This window comes from Amblyomma americanum, chromosome 7 (genome assembly GCF_052857255.1).
Source record: "Amblyomma americanum isolate KBUSLIRL-KWMA chromosome 7, ASM5285725v1, whole genome shotgun sequence".
Taxonomy (NCBI): domain Eukaryota; kingdom Metazoa; phylum Arthropoda; class Arachnida; order Ixodida; family Ixodidae; genus Amblyomma; species Amblyomma americanum.
The window spans coordinates 91,499,907-91,517,738 of record NC_135503.1 but is presented as its reverse complement, the minus strand read 5'-3'; the positions used below and the strand labels follow the sequence as shown (position 1 = coordinate 91,517,738).

Sequence of the window (17,832 nt, the reverse complement as noted above, 5' to 3'; positions counted from 1 at the left end):
CAGCCAGACGAAGGTACTGTGTGTAGCGATGTGCACTATAAGTTCTTGTATAGTGTTGTGCATTCCTAATTTGAAGAGCCTGCCCGTGCTAGTGCTCTTTGGTAGGTTTAGCGCTGCTTTGGTAGCCATGCGGATTAGAGCATTGATCTTGTCTTTATCCGCACAGGAGAGGTTCAGGTAAGGAGTGGCGTAAAGAATGCGGCTAAGCACAAAGGCATGCAGCACCTTGAGATTTTCTGCTTCGTCTAGACCGGCTCGTGAATGTGAAACCCTTCTAAGAAGATGGATGACGGAGCAAGTGGACTGTTTTAGTGCTTTCAGGGTAAGGTTGTTTTCCCCCGTGTCCTGTAAATGCAGGCCAAGAACGCGGAGGGTAGGTGTTTGCGGTATGGGAGTGTCATGCAGGTAGATCGTGATGGGGGAGGTAGGGACGCGCCGCGGGCGGATTATGGCGAGTGCTGACTTTGTGGGGGAGCATTCAAGCCCAATGTTTGCCGCGTGAGTAGCTATAGTTGTGGCGGCTTCCTGAAGGGTCGATTCTATGTCGCCATCCGAGCCGTATGTGGTCCAAACCGTTATATCATCCGTGTAAAGTGTGTGTCCTAAGTGCGGAATGCGGCTGAGAGCCTTGGCCAGGGGGATGAGGTTGAAGAGGAAGGGAGATAACACCACTCCTTGCGGGGTACCAACATTACCAAGTGTGAAGGTGGGGGGTCTGTATATCATCTATATGCAGTGAGGCTGTGCGACCGTTTAAGAAGGCCCGAATATAGTTGTAGGTCTTAGGCCCCAACTGCAGCTCTTGGATGCCCTGCAGGATGGCGCTGTGCGTAACTTTGTCGAATGCTTTGGTGAGATCGACTGCCAGGATTGCTCTGGTGTGATGTAACATGTCATTGAGGATAGCGTGTGAAATCTGCAGTAGGGCGTCCTGTGCCGAGAGGAGGGCTCGAAATCCTACCATAGTATGGGGATATAGTACATGGGATTCCATGTGTTGCGTGAGACGGGTGAGGATGACATGCTCAAACAGTTTGCCCAAGCACGAAGTCAGCGAAATGGGACGGAGGTTTTGGGCGTTAATGGGCTTATTTGGTTTAGGAATGCAAATTATTTTCCCGTGCTTCTATTCAGCGGGTAGCGCCTCCATTTCCCAGCACTCATTGAAGTAGTCGGTGCGAAGGGAAATTGAACGGTCATCTAGATTTCTGAGCATGACATTTGTGATTTGGTCCTCCCCAGGGGTAGAGTTTCGGAGCTTGATAAGGGCTGCTCTGACTTCAACCTCCATAATGGGGGCGTCGAGGGAGGGTTGATCGGGGCCCACATGGTCGGGATATGATACAGCTTGGCCCACAGTGGTATAAGTTGATTGTAGTTGGCGTAACAGTGCTTGATGATTTTGACGATTTTTATGGGTAAGTCTTTTGAGTGTAATCCGTGTTTGCTTTTTAGATTCAGTGGGGTCTATCATATGTCCGTAGAAGATGCCAGGCCCTGGTGGAGGAGAGATTACCGCGTAATCCGTCACATATGCCAGTTAGATTTACTGAGTGCGGCACTGCGCTCTTCTATTTGTTTCTGTAGTTGCGCTAATTTTAGCTTAAGTTTCCGACTTTGCTTTTGGGTTTTCCTGCGTGTGACGATACTGTTCTGAGCTTGGAGTAGGTGCGCTAAGCGACTGTCTGCAACGGGAGTCTCGGGGGTGGCGTCTAATGTTTGCGTGAATGCCTGGACATCGTGTTTCAGCTCTGTCATCCATGTGTTGAGGTTAAATGGGGATTCTAATGTTTTGGCCTCTCTGTGCTTCCGAAGATTATCCCAGCTGGTAATTCGGACACGGTAGTTTTTAGCTTTTTGGCAAAATCAAGCTGTATAGTTATGATATAATGATCACTGCCCAGGGCCTCATTTGTGTTTGTCCACACCGGTGTGGGAAGGTTGCGACCAAAAGTAAGATCTGGGCTAGTGTCGGCAGTGACACTATTGCCGATTCTTGTAGGTGTGCTCAGATCATTATATATGAACAGGCCATGCATCTGAAGGGTGTTGCGCAATTCCGCTCCTCTCTTGTTAGTGCGTGTGTACCCCAGTCTACATGTGCGCAGTTGAAATCCCCTAATATAATGAGGGGGTTCCTTTTTGCAGCGTTGGAGGCGGCTTTAATTAGAGAGATTAAATCTGAGACCGGTTGCCTCGGAAGGAGGTAACAGTTGAGGATGAAGAGGGGATGAGATCTGTGAGTGGAGGGGATTAATTCTAGGAATGTGTGAGCTACCGGCGAGGTTAGTACATGACAAGTGTATGGTACAAAATGTTGGAGATACGTGGTAACCCTGGGGTTTGGAGTGGTGTCAGAGGGTACCAGAGCGTATCCTGGCAGCGATAAATTTGTGCCAGCATCCTGAAGTGCTACTATATCAGGGGGTGTGGAGGAAGCAGAGAAGAGCTGCTGCAGGGGGTCACGTTTGCGACGAAACCACTTGCAGTTCCATTGTAGGATGCTTAATTGGAGATTATTGCCCGTCAACTGGGCCATGCTGGAGGGTGGGGGGGGCGGAGGATGGGAGCAGCTATGGGGTTGCTAGCTGGGATATGTGAAGACATTCCAGCAATTATTTTTGGAATTTGTTGGAGAATGGCAGTGGTTACTTGACTGATAATAGTTTCTGTAAGCTTAGCGATGGCGGCTTCATTGTAATTTTGAGTCTCAGCCAGAATACTGGCTTCGAGCTGTTGGGCAAAGGTTTGTAATTTAGAATCCATGTCTGGAACGTCTTCTGGTCTGCGTTGCTTTTGTGGAGGGGGTGTGGAGGGTTGGGGTGTAGGTGAAGAGGTTTGGGGTGTTGGTGAAGGAGTGGGTGGAGAAACTGTAGGATGGATAGAATTAATGGCTGCCCTAAGATGCCTTACCTCTTACCGCAGGAGAGCTATCTCTTCCTCCCGCTGTGAGGTTTGGGGTGTACTGGTGGGTTTGGTCCCGGCTCGCTGGCGATCTTGATGAGGCACTAGCGGTGGAAAGTTCTTTGGCGGGGGCAGTGGTTGCTTGGGTTTCAGCGCGGAGGCGTAATACAAAAATACCCGTGTGCTGCAGCGACAAGTGGCGCATGTTGAAGAGCCCCATTTGGGCTAAATTATTCTGCAGCTCTCCACTACGGTGTTCATCATACCCCATGTGTCGGTTCGAGACGTTAAACTCGACAATTACAAAAAAAGAAAATCTGGAGACCAGTTTTTGTGTCGCGAAACAGGCTTCACGTGACGTTCTACTTTCAGTTCGTTAAGTTCGCGCCTGGCCCGTATCTGGCCTGGCCCCGGTTATCTGCGCACCAGGGGTTCCAGCAGAAATTAATAATAATAATAATAATAATAATAATAATAATAATAATAATAATAATAATAATAATAATAATAATAATAATAATAATAATAATAATAATAATAATAATAATAATAATAATAATAATAATAATATTAATAATAATAATAATAATTGGTTTTGGAGGGAAAGGAAATGGCGCAGTGTCTGTCTCATATATCGTTGGACACCTGAACCGCGCAGTAAGGGAAGGGTAAAAGGAGGGAGTGAAAGAAGAAAGGAAGAGAGAGGTGCCGTAGAGGAGGGCTCCGGAATAATTTCGACCACCTGGGGATCTTTACGTGCACTGACATCGCACAGCACACGGGCGCCTTAGCGTTTTTCCTCCATAAAAACGCAGCCGCCGCGGTCGGGTTCGAACCCGGGAACTCCGGATCAGTAGTCGAGCGCCCTAACCACTGAGCCACCGCGGCGGGGCCCCAGCAGAAATTCCGATATCCTTTTTTCCGACGGCGGACCCCGGATCTTTGGCTGCCATGTTGGTGAACGTCGCACAGTGAAAGGTCATGCGCATGTCTAATCCTGTTATCAGCACCTGTGATGCTGGAGGTCGGAGCAAGCTGCTGTAAGTGGATAGGCATACGCACGGCCTGTCGCCGTGCTACGTTCACCAACATCAGACAATTTTCTGCGGGCAGTGTGCATACCTAACGCACCGAAAGCAGAACGCTGCTCGGACCAAGGAACGGCAAGAGGCCCGTATTGTGAATCCACATTTACTAAAGCATTCCATGATCCATCAAAAGTATCGAACATTATACCTAGTAAAATCACTGCCAAAATGACCAAATTCTGCGCAAATTTTCTGTGTAAATAGCTTGCAGTTCACCAGGCATATATTGGCACATAACCACCCAGTCTCAACCTGGCAACGTTTGGCAGAAGGTTAGGTGGGCGAATGAGATTAAGTTTGCAGGCATAAGGTGGGAGCAGCTGGCAAAGGACAGGGATAATTGGAAAGGCATGGGAGAAGCCTTTGCCTTGTAGTGGGCGTAGTCAGGCTGATGACGACGATGATGATAATGACCCACCCAAACTCCCAACCCAACCTCCCATACCCACACCCAACCCCTCCCTCCTAATGGGAAGCCGCTGTTACGAGAGCACACACCAGGATGACCAGCGCAGACTGATCGACGAGGCAAACCCGATTGGAAAAGCTAATGAGGCCATGGACTAAGGTCTCCAACCTCTGGGGGCTACAGTCAGGCTGCTGCTGCTGCTGCTGCTGATGATGATGATGATGATGATGAATCAAAGTCTTACAATCTTTCGGTTTGATTCAAATTTTAGAACCGACCGCACGTGCACGAGTCGAAAAAGTTACAAAAATGGAAAAAGATGCTCAAGAATGCACGCGGGGTTCCTTCGAGTGAAACCAGTTTCGAGCACCGAGAAAAGAAAGCAGAAGAAGCCGAGTTTGCCCCTGCAGCCAGTTGAGAGAACCCCGTTCGGTCGGATGCCTTCCGAAACGAGAAATAGTACGCGTTGTACGGCGCATATCCTTTGCACGGCATCCGGTACGTGAACTGAAGGTCTTATATATGAGCTCAGAAACGCATTTACTATGGCAGCAACAGGCTGTGGCACTTTCTTAGGTGTTATTGAGTTGACACGCGTACACATAGGAGCATGTACTGTTGAGGAAGAAGTGAGCGTTGATGCGGCGCAAGGCAACGAATAAATGGACCCTTGACCCGGGCAGCCAGTCGGCATCTTGACAGCTGAGTCTCGGAGTGGCATCAAACATGCGCGAGATAGTACACATCCAGACAGGCCAGTGTGGCAACCAGATTGGGGCGAAGGTGAGCCACCTCTACCACCTTGTGGGTTATTTCACGGCTCAAAGGATCGCGATAGCCATTCGGTCCCAGTGCCTGTCCAGGGGCGTTTTACGTTGGCGATTACGTTTCGTCCTAAACGCCGCGTTATAGAATCTCGTTTCAGGATACGGGCGAAAGTAATTACCTGTGAAGCAGTCGCGGCTTTTAGCAGACGTACTGCTTTCGTTCTTTGTTGTGGCCTCTTTGCGTGGGACAATAATGTGCCCTAATGCGCATCGAATCTCTTATTCCTGACCGCTGTTCTCGCTCTGACCTTTTAATTACTGCTCGCACTTTGAGAGCGTTATAATATTTTTGTTGTTTTATGCCATATAGCTCAGACGTTATTCCCGGTTGTAAGAAAATTCCAGACAATCGGTCTCGGCGGAGAGGTGACATGGAAGTCTCATGGCAAATGACTGCCGCAAAGCGATCGGCGAAGATTCTTTGCCGGAATTTTTTTTCGTATGACCTAGTTTTCGCGTATGACGTAATTCAAAGGCCTCAAGTGGTCTTAGGTCCTGCCAGCTTTCCGCCATCAGCAAAACACATGACGCGTGAGAATCTATGGCAATTGACGAGTTGACTACAAACACCAGTTGACAAGTGTAACTGTAGCAGTTATGTTGCTTTCGCTGTGAATTCCAGCCTGTAAATATGCTTTGACTGTCGCCTCTGCGCGATGTGACGCCACTCTGATTATTGATATCTTTTCCCGTCTGCAGTTTTGGGAGGTGATTTCTGATGAGCACGGCATCGATCCAAGCGGGGCGTACCATGGCGATTCGGACCTCCAGTTAGAGCGCATCAATGTCTACTACAATGAGGCCTCCGGTAGGCGTCTGGCAGTATTTCGGTTGATAATTTCACTTTGATGCTTGCCCGTCGCGTTGAACTTGCCTTGCGGCTGTTTCGCGCTGCTAAGCATTACGGAAATTTGCCGGGCTGGTTGGCAGATGACTTCAACAAAAACAGCAAGCGAAAGACAAAACCGAATGCTGTGTGTATGGGTGTCTCATATTCTCGGTCCTGTCTTAACAGCGCTGTTTGTGGTGTTAAGCAGTTATCTGGATTCTCAATGGAGCTTCTTCAACGGCAGGCCTTTGATGTTTGAGCTTTAAATTGTACAACCTATCGCGCATATTTAGTTAGATCACAGTGCAACATCTAGTGGCCTCTTCTGCTTGCGGCATGTTATGTTAGGCCATTGCAGCTTTTCAGGTTGCATTGCCAGAATTCCCGCCGACATTAGTTTGAAGGCTCTTTATCAAAGGCTTTTTTTCTCATAGGCAATGAATGTTAACAACGAGAATGAGTTCTGAATAATAATAATTGGTTTTTGGGGAAAGGAAATGGCGCAGTGTGTCTCATATATCGGCGGACACCTGAACCGCGCCGTAAGGGAAGGGATAAAGGAGGGAGTGAAAGAAGAAAGGAAGAGATAGGTGCCGTAGTAGAGGGCTCCGGAAGAATTTCGACCACCTGTTGATCTTTAACGTGCAATGATATCGCACAGCACACAGGCGCCTTAGCGTTTTGCCTCCATAAAAACGCAACCGCCGCGGTCGGGTTCGAACCCGAGTTCTGAATTCCCTCGTCAGGTTTGACGAGGACATAGTAACTCTCCCCTCTCCAACGTTTCCTCTTGCTGCAGTGAGTTTGTAAAGCGTTTTTAACTCAATGTTTGCTAATAATACCGCCGCTGTGCTTCATTTGGAAGGGGCTCGATCATGAAATCCATGATTCGGTAGACGCATTTCTATGGAGGCGAGATTCTAAAGAGCCGTGTGTTCTGCGATCTTATTGCGCGTAAATCAATCCCAGGTGGTGAAAATTTATCCAGAGGCCTGCACTACCGCGTTGATCACAGCCCATGTACAGTATTCGGAAAGTTAATCCCATATACTACACTGTAAGTTTCGTAATACGGAACAGAATCGCAACAGGAGTTGCAACAGGACGTTATTGTAGAAACATCTTTTTGATCCATCTCAAATTATCTATCAACATTTCCCCTTCTGTTTTTCTGCTGAAAGTTATTGATATCTTTGATTAAACATAATTGGATCTGCTATTTAAAGACCGTGAGGTGGCGCAAGGTCCTAGTAGTGCCGCTTTTAATTTGCTATGACATCTTCAGTTGGCGCGCTCTATTGTCATTGCTTCTTTAACTGGCTTTGTTGTGACGCAGGTACTTTTAATAACTGTACGGTATGTTTGTTGCCCCTAAGTGATATTTGTTTTTTGTTTGAGGAGGTAAATACGTGCCTCGGGCCATCCTGGTTGACCTGGAGCCGGGAACCATGGACGCCGTCCGCTCGGGACCCTTTGGACAACTCTTCCGGCCGGACAACTTTGTGTTCGGTAAGGGGCTGCTCGGCGTAAAACCTACTACATAAACACACCCACAAGAGCGCACAGTATAGACTAATCATAAAAGCGCACAACTGGCTAAATTTGTATGCACATCTCGGTACGCACTGCGAATCCTCGCTGATTGTAATCCAGTCCGAGTGGCAGTCAGTTTAATGCAGCCACGGAATCTAGTACTTCGAGTTTGATCAATGGGCATTCTCATCAATTCCTTGCGAAACCTAGTCCACCAAGATTGAGACGCAAGCTTGGCGGTTCATCAAGAATATAGTGCGCCGTGAAAAGAGCATACAACGACAGAGGCAACACATGCGCCATTTCAAAAATAAAATGAAAATAAAACGTAAGATGGGGTCAGAGACCGATTTCCGAAGCATTTCACTCTAAAAAATCTGAGCATCAGGCAAGGGGAAGATTGTGCCTATTATATCACTGGTGGGTACCCAGCGGCACTGGGGACCGAACCCTGGCCCCGCATGCGAGGCGGTTGCTCAAACCACTAGGCCACAGGTGCGGTATTGAGGTAAACAAATTGAGGATAGCTTGTATATATGTACAGTTATGAAACATGTTATTTTTTCCAGATTTACTGGTAACTCCTTAAGTAGCACTTGTAACCATTCCTTGAAAGTCATGAAGGAAGCCTCTCTTTTTTCTCGCACTGCCGCTTTGCGATGTCAGTGCCCGTTAAAGATCCCCAGGTGATCGAAATTATTCCGGAGCCCTCCATCACGGCACCTCTTTCTTCCTTTCTTCTTTCACTCCTGCCTTTATCCCTTCCCTTACGGCGCAGTTCAGGTGTCGGCCGATATATCAGACAGATACTGCGCCATTTCCTTTCCCCAAAAACCAATTATTGCTAGCTCCATTAATCGAGGATGTACAATGCAAAAGCTGTCTAATAATAATTAAATAATTGGTTTTTGGGGAAAGAAAATGGCGCAGTATCCGTCTCGTATATCGTTGGAGACCTGAACAGCGTCGTAAGGGAAGGAATAAACGAGGGAGTGAAAGAAGAAATGAAGAAAAAGGTGCCGTAGTGGAGGGCTACGGAATAATTTCGACCACCTGGGGATCTTTAACGTGCACTGACCTCGCACAGCACACGGACGCCTTAGCGTTTTTCTACCATAAAAACGCAGCCGCCGCGGTCGGGTTTGAACCAGGAGCTCCGGATCTGTCTGTCTGTCTGTCTGTCTGTCTGTCTGTCTGTCTGTCTGTCTGTCTGTCTGTCTGTCTGTCTGTCTGTCTGTCTGTCTGTCTGTCTGTCTGTCTGTCTGTCTGTCTGTCTGTCTGTCTGTCTGTCTGTCTGTCTGTCTGTCTGTCTGTCTGTCTGTCTGTCTGTCTGTCTGTCTGTCTGTCTGTCCGTCCGTCCGTCCGTCTGTCCGTCTGTCCGTCTGTCTGTCTGTCTGTCTGTCTGTCTGTCTGTCTGTCTGTCTGTCTGTCTGTCTGTCTGTCTGTCTGTCTGTCTGTCTGTCTGTTGCCAGGAAGAAAGAAAATGAAAGCGCACAGGCCTGCTCACTGGCTCTAGCCGAGCCACAATCGTAACCACGTGCAGATAGTAGGAGAGTTGAAAGATGGGATAGAAAGACAGGATAGTAAAGACGCGCTAAAGACAAGGCTGATCCCGGAGATAGTGCAATACCGGGCCAACCGATGGCGGGAGGGAAGCATCCTTCAAACTCTTCGCCACATTTCCAAAAATAAGTCCATTTGGACCCGTAACAGATACTCTACGGTGTCCGGACATTCGCATGCATCTAGTGGGCATATAATCATCGCAAGCCTGATTATATGCCCTAGTGCTCCAGAGCTCCGGATCAGTAGCCGAGCGCCCTAACCCCTGAGCCACCGCGGCGCACAACCGGCTCCCTGGGTTAGTGGAGACCTAAATCTCGCTTTCATGTACGTGGCGTTGGTGTCTACTGCAAAAGACTGCTTTGATTGCGTTCCCCACAGTGTATAGGCAGCGCGCCCTCCCTGTCACCCTGGGAGGTGGCATGCAATTAATGGTTGATCGCGAGATATTGATAACCAAACGAACGCTGCGGCCTAGCCATTGCTTCACTGCCTCATGTCAGACACAACGCTGTCAGCACTATTGCATTCAGGCCACATCTCTCTCTCACCACTGCCACATGCGTCAAAGCACGAATGCGGTGTCCGCATACCCAGGCAGCCAGTTATGCGCCTTTCCTTTGTTCAAAGCCAATGCCGTCTTAAACATTGTCAACGCAGAAGAACACAGGAACGCCGACACCTTTCGCTTTGTATATCCTGGATTAACTGAACTAATCCAAATTAAGTTCTTGCAGTTGGATGCCAACTCCACGTAACACAAAAGCGAAAGTGAGGTGTCCACTGACCCAGGGAGCCACTTGTGCGCGTTTCCTTTCGTAAAAATGAACGGCTTCTACGTTGTAAACACCAATGAACCAAATGAGCGCCGGCGGCTCACTTTTTTTTTTGGTTTTGAAGAAAAGAAATGGCGCAGTAACTGTCTCATATGTCTCGGTGGACACTAGAACCGGCCCATAATGGAAGGGATAAAGGAGGGATGGAAAGAAGAAAAACAGAAAGAGCAACTTGAAAATCGAATTTTTAGGAAAGGTGCGGAGCGGCGCAGCGGCGGAACACCTATGGCTCGGTGCAACTAGTGGCTCATTAGCAGTAGTGACTAGACATGCTTACCCGAAATGGGCCGGCTATACACTAGCGTAGCAATCGCTACAAAAGCTTCCATCCGCCTTTGACACAACATCACATCACTCAGCAGAACGGATAGGTGGCGCATTACACAAGGAAGGGAGGTGGCCCTCTGCGGGGACAATCCGGCATAAAACAAAAGATTACAGACATATAATAGAGGATATGATTACAGGAGGCGGTTCTCCCGCCCCGGTGTTCATGTCATTTGCCACCCGTTTACATAGTGACTCGCTGGAGAGATTGTGTTCTGTAGCCGAGTACAATACAAGCCATGATTTGTTGAATTCTTTGCAGACGTGAACATATATTTTCAACTTCTTTCACACGCCACATTATCGTAGACTTGCGCAAACTGTTAACTTCAACTGTGTTGTGCGTTGCTTATCCCTCTACTCACTACGTCCACCACAAAGCATAAGTCTAGTTATTTCCGCGTTCCAGGCTGCTGTGTGCATTTCGCCCAGTGCATGGCTTTCCTTAATTGCATATTCTAGTACTGATTTCCTTCATAATAGAGTTTGCACAAGTGTACGCCTCTGACAATGTTCCCCCTTCAGGTCAGGGAGGTGCGGGCAACAACTGGGCTAAGGGCCACTACACCGAGGGTGCCGAACTGGTGGACTCGGTGCTCGACATCGTGCGCAAGGAAGCGGAGTCCTGCGACTGCCTGCAGGGATTCCAGCTGACCCACTCCCTGGGCGGAGGTACTGGATCTGGCATGGGCACACTGCTCATCTCGAAGATCCGTGATCGCATCATGAACACCTACAGTGTAGTGCCCTCTCCAAAGGTGTGTGACAATACCCATCAGAACAAATTTAGTCGTCGTTGTGCTACAGCGCTGATCGGCGTCAACACGAACAGGGGTTCATGTCCTTCCTGTGCACCACGTCATTTACACGCTTTCGCGGCGCGTGTTGTTGTATCGCATCATGTGCTACTTTCGTTTTCTTAACAGCGGTGAAGATCGCTCGAATCGCGCAAGAAAGTATCAGAATAACATCGAACAGAATTCGCTCGCGTGTTCACGGTAACGGTGACCGAAGCTTTACATCAAATGTGTTATCTTTTTGCTTTTTTTGCTTTTTTGTTTTTGTAGAGTTTGAATTAATGCTTGCCTGCACCTGGTAATCGTGGTTCTTCTGCCGTTTTCTGTAGGTTTCGGACACCGTCGTCGAGCCCTATACAATGCGACCCTTTCTGTGCATCAGCTTGTGGAGAACACCGACGAGACCTTCTGCATCGACAACGAGGCGCTCTATGACATCTGCTTCCGGACGCTGAAGCTCACTACTCCAACGTACGGAGACCTCAACCACTTGGTCTCCGCAACTATGTCTGGTGTGACCACATGCCTTCGGTGAGTGCTCAGCTTCCGCGTGTATACAAGCGCAATATGGTTTGGTTTGGTTAATGAGGGTTTAACGTCCCAAAACGACTCAGGCTACGAGAGACGCCGTAGTGAAGTGTTCCGGAAATTTCGACGACCTGGGGTTCTTTGATGTGCACTGACATCGCGCAGCACACGGGCCTCCAGAATTTCGCCTCCATCGAAATTCGACTTTCGCGGCCGGGATCGGATCCGCGTCTTTCGTCCCAGCAGCCGAGCGCCATAACCACTGTGCCATTGCGGCAGCACAAGCGCAATATTATCATCGGTCCAAAATTCGAAATACAAACCGCTGCATAGGTGTACAGACCCAGAGACTGTTATGGGGACAACTATGTAAGTCGTGCATGTCTCAGAACAGGCGCACACCCCTTCACTACAGTTCTCCGCGAGGCGGTAGTCAGGCTAGCAAGCACGCAGATTCTCCGAAAAGCGAGTTGTTTTTTGGACAGTAAAATAACCAAATTTCTAGTAGGAAAACTACGGCATGACCGGGAACCTGGCAGCGTTACATCCGTACGATCACTCCGCGTGGCGAAGGGCAGCACGATGGTGTTACATATCTTGCACACCTGCACAGATCTATACAAAATGTGTATGGTGGGGCAGCCAGAAAAAGAATGTAAACCAATATGCCCCTGCCTGTGCCACTAAGTATTACAGGCTTGACCCAATCGTGAAATAAATGAAAAGGCCCGAAGGCAATACATCGTTTTGCCACCCGTAGGTGGAAAAATAAAAGAAAGGGGGGGGGGGGGGGAATGCTACAAGCGACCCATCGCCGGGGGAACGGGCCCGGGGAGACTCCCCTGATCTCCCCTAGGACGTAGCGGAGGGGGTGGGATATAGGGTATGGGAAATTGGAGTTGGGAAAGGGTTATGGGAAATGGGGTGGGAATGGGGACAGCGAGATTTTGCTCTGATCCTTCGTATGACATCGACTCCATTTCTGGCCCGCCTGGCCAGGACAGGTAGAGCATCGAGCTTTTCCAATGGTGCGGCTCCCCCACGGGATGCACGACCACCCACTGGCTCCGACCGTCGGAGACAGGAAAGAAGAAAAAAAAATTCTTAACTTGGGGTCCGCAGCCACCTGCTCCTCCACGATTTTAAGGGTTGGATCGGACCGGCCGGTTACTAGCCGTCGGCTGTGTTTCGCGGTTTTTCAGACTCCGGAAGTGTGTGTGGTGTGGTCCGGCCAACAGAGGCCCAGGTCGTCAGCCTATCGGCGCTTGGCCCTCGGCACCATAACCCGGTAACCCTGGGGGACCCACCTGTGCTACCTTCCAACCACCATGCACTTATTTCCTCCCCTTGCTTGCTCCACGCCTACTGAGAAGGGAGTATTCAAGGCCGGGCGCCCGGGCCACGAACCAAGAATCGGGCATAGGGTGAGATAAGCCGGGCCTACTCCACCGGTACTCCACACATCGACGGTTTTCGCACTGGTCCTACTGCACACCCTCTAACTCGGCGTCCCCATTGGTCCCCAGACCGGGTCAGCCTCCGCGTCCGCAATATGCCACCCTCATAAGTGATCCGCAATGAGACTTCTTCCCCGAGGACATCGATTCCGAGGAGCTCGGGCTGTCGGAACCCCCGCGCGGACCTGGCCTCTATGTAGCCAGAAACCCTGCGTCGGCACGCTACCGCGCGGACCTGACCTCTTCGTAGCCAGAAACCGAGCATTAGTAGCCGTGCACGTTCCCGTGAGCGGAGGTTTTTGACATTTGACATTCTTTTCTACCGGATTTCGTGGGTCCAGCCTGGTATGCCTCCAGGCCTGCCTCCGCACAGACAACGGACCTCACGATTCGGCTGGCCCTCACAGCCGTGGGAGTCGCTGCCGCTCCCAAGAGGATGGGCCCCGGACTACCCATCCCCACCGCTGTGCGTTGCACCGGAACAAAGCCTAGTAGCCGAAACTACACCGGCCCGTATCTGGTGGCAGGGGGGGGGGGGCACGGGCAGGCCGCACAGTCGGATTTCCCCCCCTGCACAGATCTATACAGGTGCTTCAGTGTCAGCGTAGAAGGCTAGCATGCTGACGATTATGTTGTAAGCGTTGCGTCAGTATGCTGGCCTGTGGGCGGCAGGCAGTTGTCGTACCGTGGCTGGACTTGTTGTAGTATACAAGATTATTTTAGCAAGGTCTGCCGTAAATTCAGTATCTATGCCTATGATTACAATTCATGGAGTTATAATCGTAGAAGGGTCTTTCTGACTATTAACTTCGTTGCCATGGGGTACTACGCTACAGGGCAGAGGGTCAATGAAGTTGCCGCAGTCATCTCATCGGATGTCGACGGTTGGAAGGGACTATGCTGGTCCATTCCAAATGAATTCGAGAAATCTGCTTGATAATTCACTTACGCTAAATTCTGTTGGGTTTTCAGCAAGAGTTCTGCATCGTTGTCGAACAGTATTTTTTTTTCAGAAAGCAGCGTGGCAGAGTGCGTGCGCATAATGCGAAGAGACATACGGTTCACACATCGTAAGGGGCTTGCCATTTATTTTCGAAGGTTTACAGCAACGACTACAAGGCAGGTTGTCGCGTAAGGTGCGAATGTTTCTAAAAGACGCCGTATATATGCAGGAAGTGGACGAACTAGGCTGGATCCCCTAGATGGTAAGAGGGAAACTTAGCTATGTTGTTGAGCGACAGCGTTGGCCCCATCAGCCGCGTGAAGGCATCCGCAGTTGCCTGAATGGTTTCGCATCTTATTTTTGCCGTTTTAACTGATACCCGCGATACAGTAGTGGTGCCGGTGTGGTTCTTTTCTTATTAATTTAAATGGCTCAAACTGCAGTTTGTCATAATCTACATTTTATTTTTTTATTTTTATTTTATTTCGAGATACTGTCAACGCCAAGCGGGGTTTTTACAGGGGTGAGCGGACTTCAAAAAATGCATAGCTTCCAGATAAAACATTTATAGAACAGTAAGCAGTTGTACAATGAAAAGGATGGGTCTAGTTAAAGCAAGACAAGAACTAACAAATTCGAGGTAAACAGTTATGCAGAACAAAGGTTATATCACAAACATTTTAACAATATTTAGTCAGTTTTGTGGCAATATACACAGCTCGGCAAGCTCCAAAAATTTGAGGACTGTTGGCTGCATTACAATTTGAAGCGTAAAGTGCATTCCATTCGCGCACTTCTCGCGGAAAAAAAGAAAAATAGAATGTGTTATTGCAACAAAAAAAAATCATCACGTGTGAGAGGATGTTTACGGCGGGTGATTCTGGAGTGGCGTATATTGACGAAGTCTTCAGAGTTAAGCTTAAGTGAATTGTGCAGAGGAAACTAGAAGAATTTCAAGCGGTGCAGTTTCGATCGGATAGATAAAGGCTGAAGTCCTGCGCGATGCAAAAGTTCAGTAGGTGAATCTGTGCGTCTTTACTGGTTATAGATAAATCGCGCAGCTTTTCGCTGCTCACTTTCCATTGCGGCTACAGTAGTACTTGTATAAGGGAACTCTGTAATATTAGCTTATTCTAATACGGGGCGGATAAGCGTAGTGTATGCCAGAAGCTTTATTTCGGGAGTTTTCCAAGGCACCTTTGAGGAAAAGCAGTTTGTTCATTGCCTTATTTGCTACATACTGAACGTCCGTTGTCCACTTCAGGTCAGATGAGATAAGGATGCCCAGATATCGATATTCCCTAACAGTTCGTAGCGCAGTGCTCAGAACCATAAGTGAACTTAAGCGGAATTTTTTTCTTTGTGATGGACATAGAAACAGTCTTTTCTTTGTTAATGACCATACTCCAATCATGGCACCACTGAAAAACTTTACGCAAAGCGCTATTTAGTTTGATCTGGTCAGACTGAAGTTTAATTTTATGATAAAGAACGCAATCGTCTACAAAAAGTCTCATTTGTACTTAATTTTCGTTAGTTATATCATTAATAAATAGCAAAAATAAAATAGGCGCCAGTACAGATCCTTGGGGGACACCAGATAAAACGGGAATAATGTCGGAGGTATTTCCGTCGAATTTTACAAATTGTTAACGTTCATACAAAATACTGCTGATCCATTGTAGGACGGGACCATCACCAATTAAATCCTTTTGTTTGTATATCACTTTTGGGTGCGAAGCCCGCTCGAACGCTTTGGAAAAGTCAAGGAAAAAAATTATATGAAATTGCGACAGTGATCCAAGACAATTTGGTCCAAGACATTCGCGCCTCGTAAGCAGCTTTAAAGTCCGTTGAAGTACCTCCTAAATTGAGCAGTGTTGTCGGGATAATTGAATAATTGGCCGACCAGTATTCTATAGACTCCGAACAGGCAGAAAATCAGTGCAATTTTTTGTGATAGGTCTCGATCACATCCAAATCGTTTGCACGAAATTTCTGAATACCGGAATACCGCAATATTCCATGCAGTATTCTAAAAAAACCCGCTGTGCAACATCAAGCCATTTTATATGGTTATGTTGCTGCACGAGCATCAACCTCTTAATGACTTTTATAATATGCGAATATATATCTCGGCCTACTTACGCAATCGGAATTCTCCTATGTATGCATTTATGTACACATTTTAAAGCCTCTTCACTGCTATTTCAGGTTTCCTGGACAGCTGAATGCTGATCTTCGCAAATTGGCCGTGAACATGGTGCCCTTCCCGCGCCTCCACTTCCTTATGCCTGGCTTTGCTCCGCTCACATCCCGAGGCGGCCTCCAGTACCGGGCTCTGACGGTGCCGGAACTGACGCAACAGATGTTCGATGCCAAAAACATGATGGCTGCTTGCGACCCCCGTCACGGCCGTTACTTGACAGTGGCTGCAGTCTTCAGAGGCCGAATGAGCATGCGGGAAGTGGATGACCAGATGCTACACATCCAGAACAAGCACTCTGGCTCGTTCGTCGAATGGATACCGAACAACGTCAAGACTGCAGTCTGTGACATACCGCCTCGAGGTCTGAAGATGTCGGCTACTTTCATTGGGAACAGCACAGCCATTCAAGAGCTTTTCAAGCGAATCTCCGAACAGTTTACCGGTAACTACGTCTTTGATTTGAAGGTGGTTCTCAAAAGGAAATCGTTTTATTAAAGCCCGTTTGTGCCTATTGTGTGGATCGACGTATTAGATGTAGTGTGACCACGCCTGCTTGATACATATATTTTTTTCGCAGCTATGTTCCGCCGCAAGGCCTTTCTGCACTGGTACACCGGAGAGGGCATGGACGAGTTGGAGTTCACAGAGGCAGAGTGCAACATGAACGACCTGGTGTCCGAATACCAACAGTACCAGGAGGCCACAGCTGATGATGAGGGAGAGTTCGAAGAGACCCAGGCCGAGGCCTAGTTTTTTTTGTGTGTGCAGACAGTGCTTTTTAATTCGCTGTGGAATAAATTTTTGTTTGTCATGGAACCTTCTTTTGTGTTTCTCAAAGCACGTCTGGCTGAGTCCTGTATAGCGCAAAGTAGACGTTGCGCAATTTGCGCTCGCCGTCCCAATCATTGAAACCCGCCACTCGGTCAAAGCTCGCCAACCAGTCTTCAACGCCCTCGAACCTGTCCCCGTGGAACCGTGGCGGCGACCGAGGTGCATGAAGGACGAATGGCGGGGCATTCCCGGTGCTGAGTTGTCTGGCTAGCCGTGGTGGATGTCATGGCCCTTGCCGGCGCTGTCAGTTGGCAGAACTGCGGTGGTAGGCCTCGCAGACGGCGGCTCGCCTTGTGGACGGGTGTTGAGTGCACGCGTGGAGAACAGGGGTCAAGAGTGTCTTCGTAGTCAGAGTACATGGGACGCTACCCAGCTGCTCCACCAAAGATGTCACCGATAAAAGGTTGAAGCACAGAGAACGGGTTTAATTAGACGCGCTGGGCGTGTAAGACAGGAGGAATCTCGGGCGAGGAAGATGGCAAACCTCTAGCCCCTCGAATACCCAAGGCACGGCAAGTCCCAGCTAAAACAGTTCGGCCGCGCTATGGCGCCACAGGATGGATTCTACTGTGGCAATATACCTAGTTCTCTGCCGCCTTTGTGCGGCAACGCTCTTTCCGTATAGATGTTTAAATACCTTAGCTGCCCACCTGTTATCGTCCAATTTCGTCAGGCGTTATTCATATATTATTTTACTTTGAGCATTTCGAAAGGTGCCCAGCCCATATCCCCCTGTACAGCCTCGTTTGTA

At 48.7% G+C, this 17,832-nt stretch overlaps 1 pseudogene across 1 annotated transcript; it reads left to right on the top strand.

Moving 5' to 3' along the window:
* Window positions 1-4,816: 4,816 nt before the first annotated feature.
* Window positions 4,817-17,022, top strand: LOC144097323 (tubulin beta-4 chain-like; annotated as a pseudogene). Its single transcript, XR_013306981.1, has 7 exons — window positions 4,817-5,184; window positions 5,928-6,036; window positions 7,456-7,566; window positions 10,842-11,074; window positions 11,443-11,644; window positions 16,256-16,692; window positions 16,828-17,022. The product of XR_013306981.1 is annotated as a tubulin beta-4 chain-like (transcript).
* Window positions 17,023-17,832: the final 810 nt, after the last annotated feature.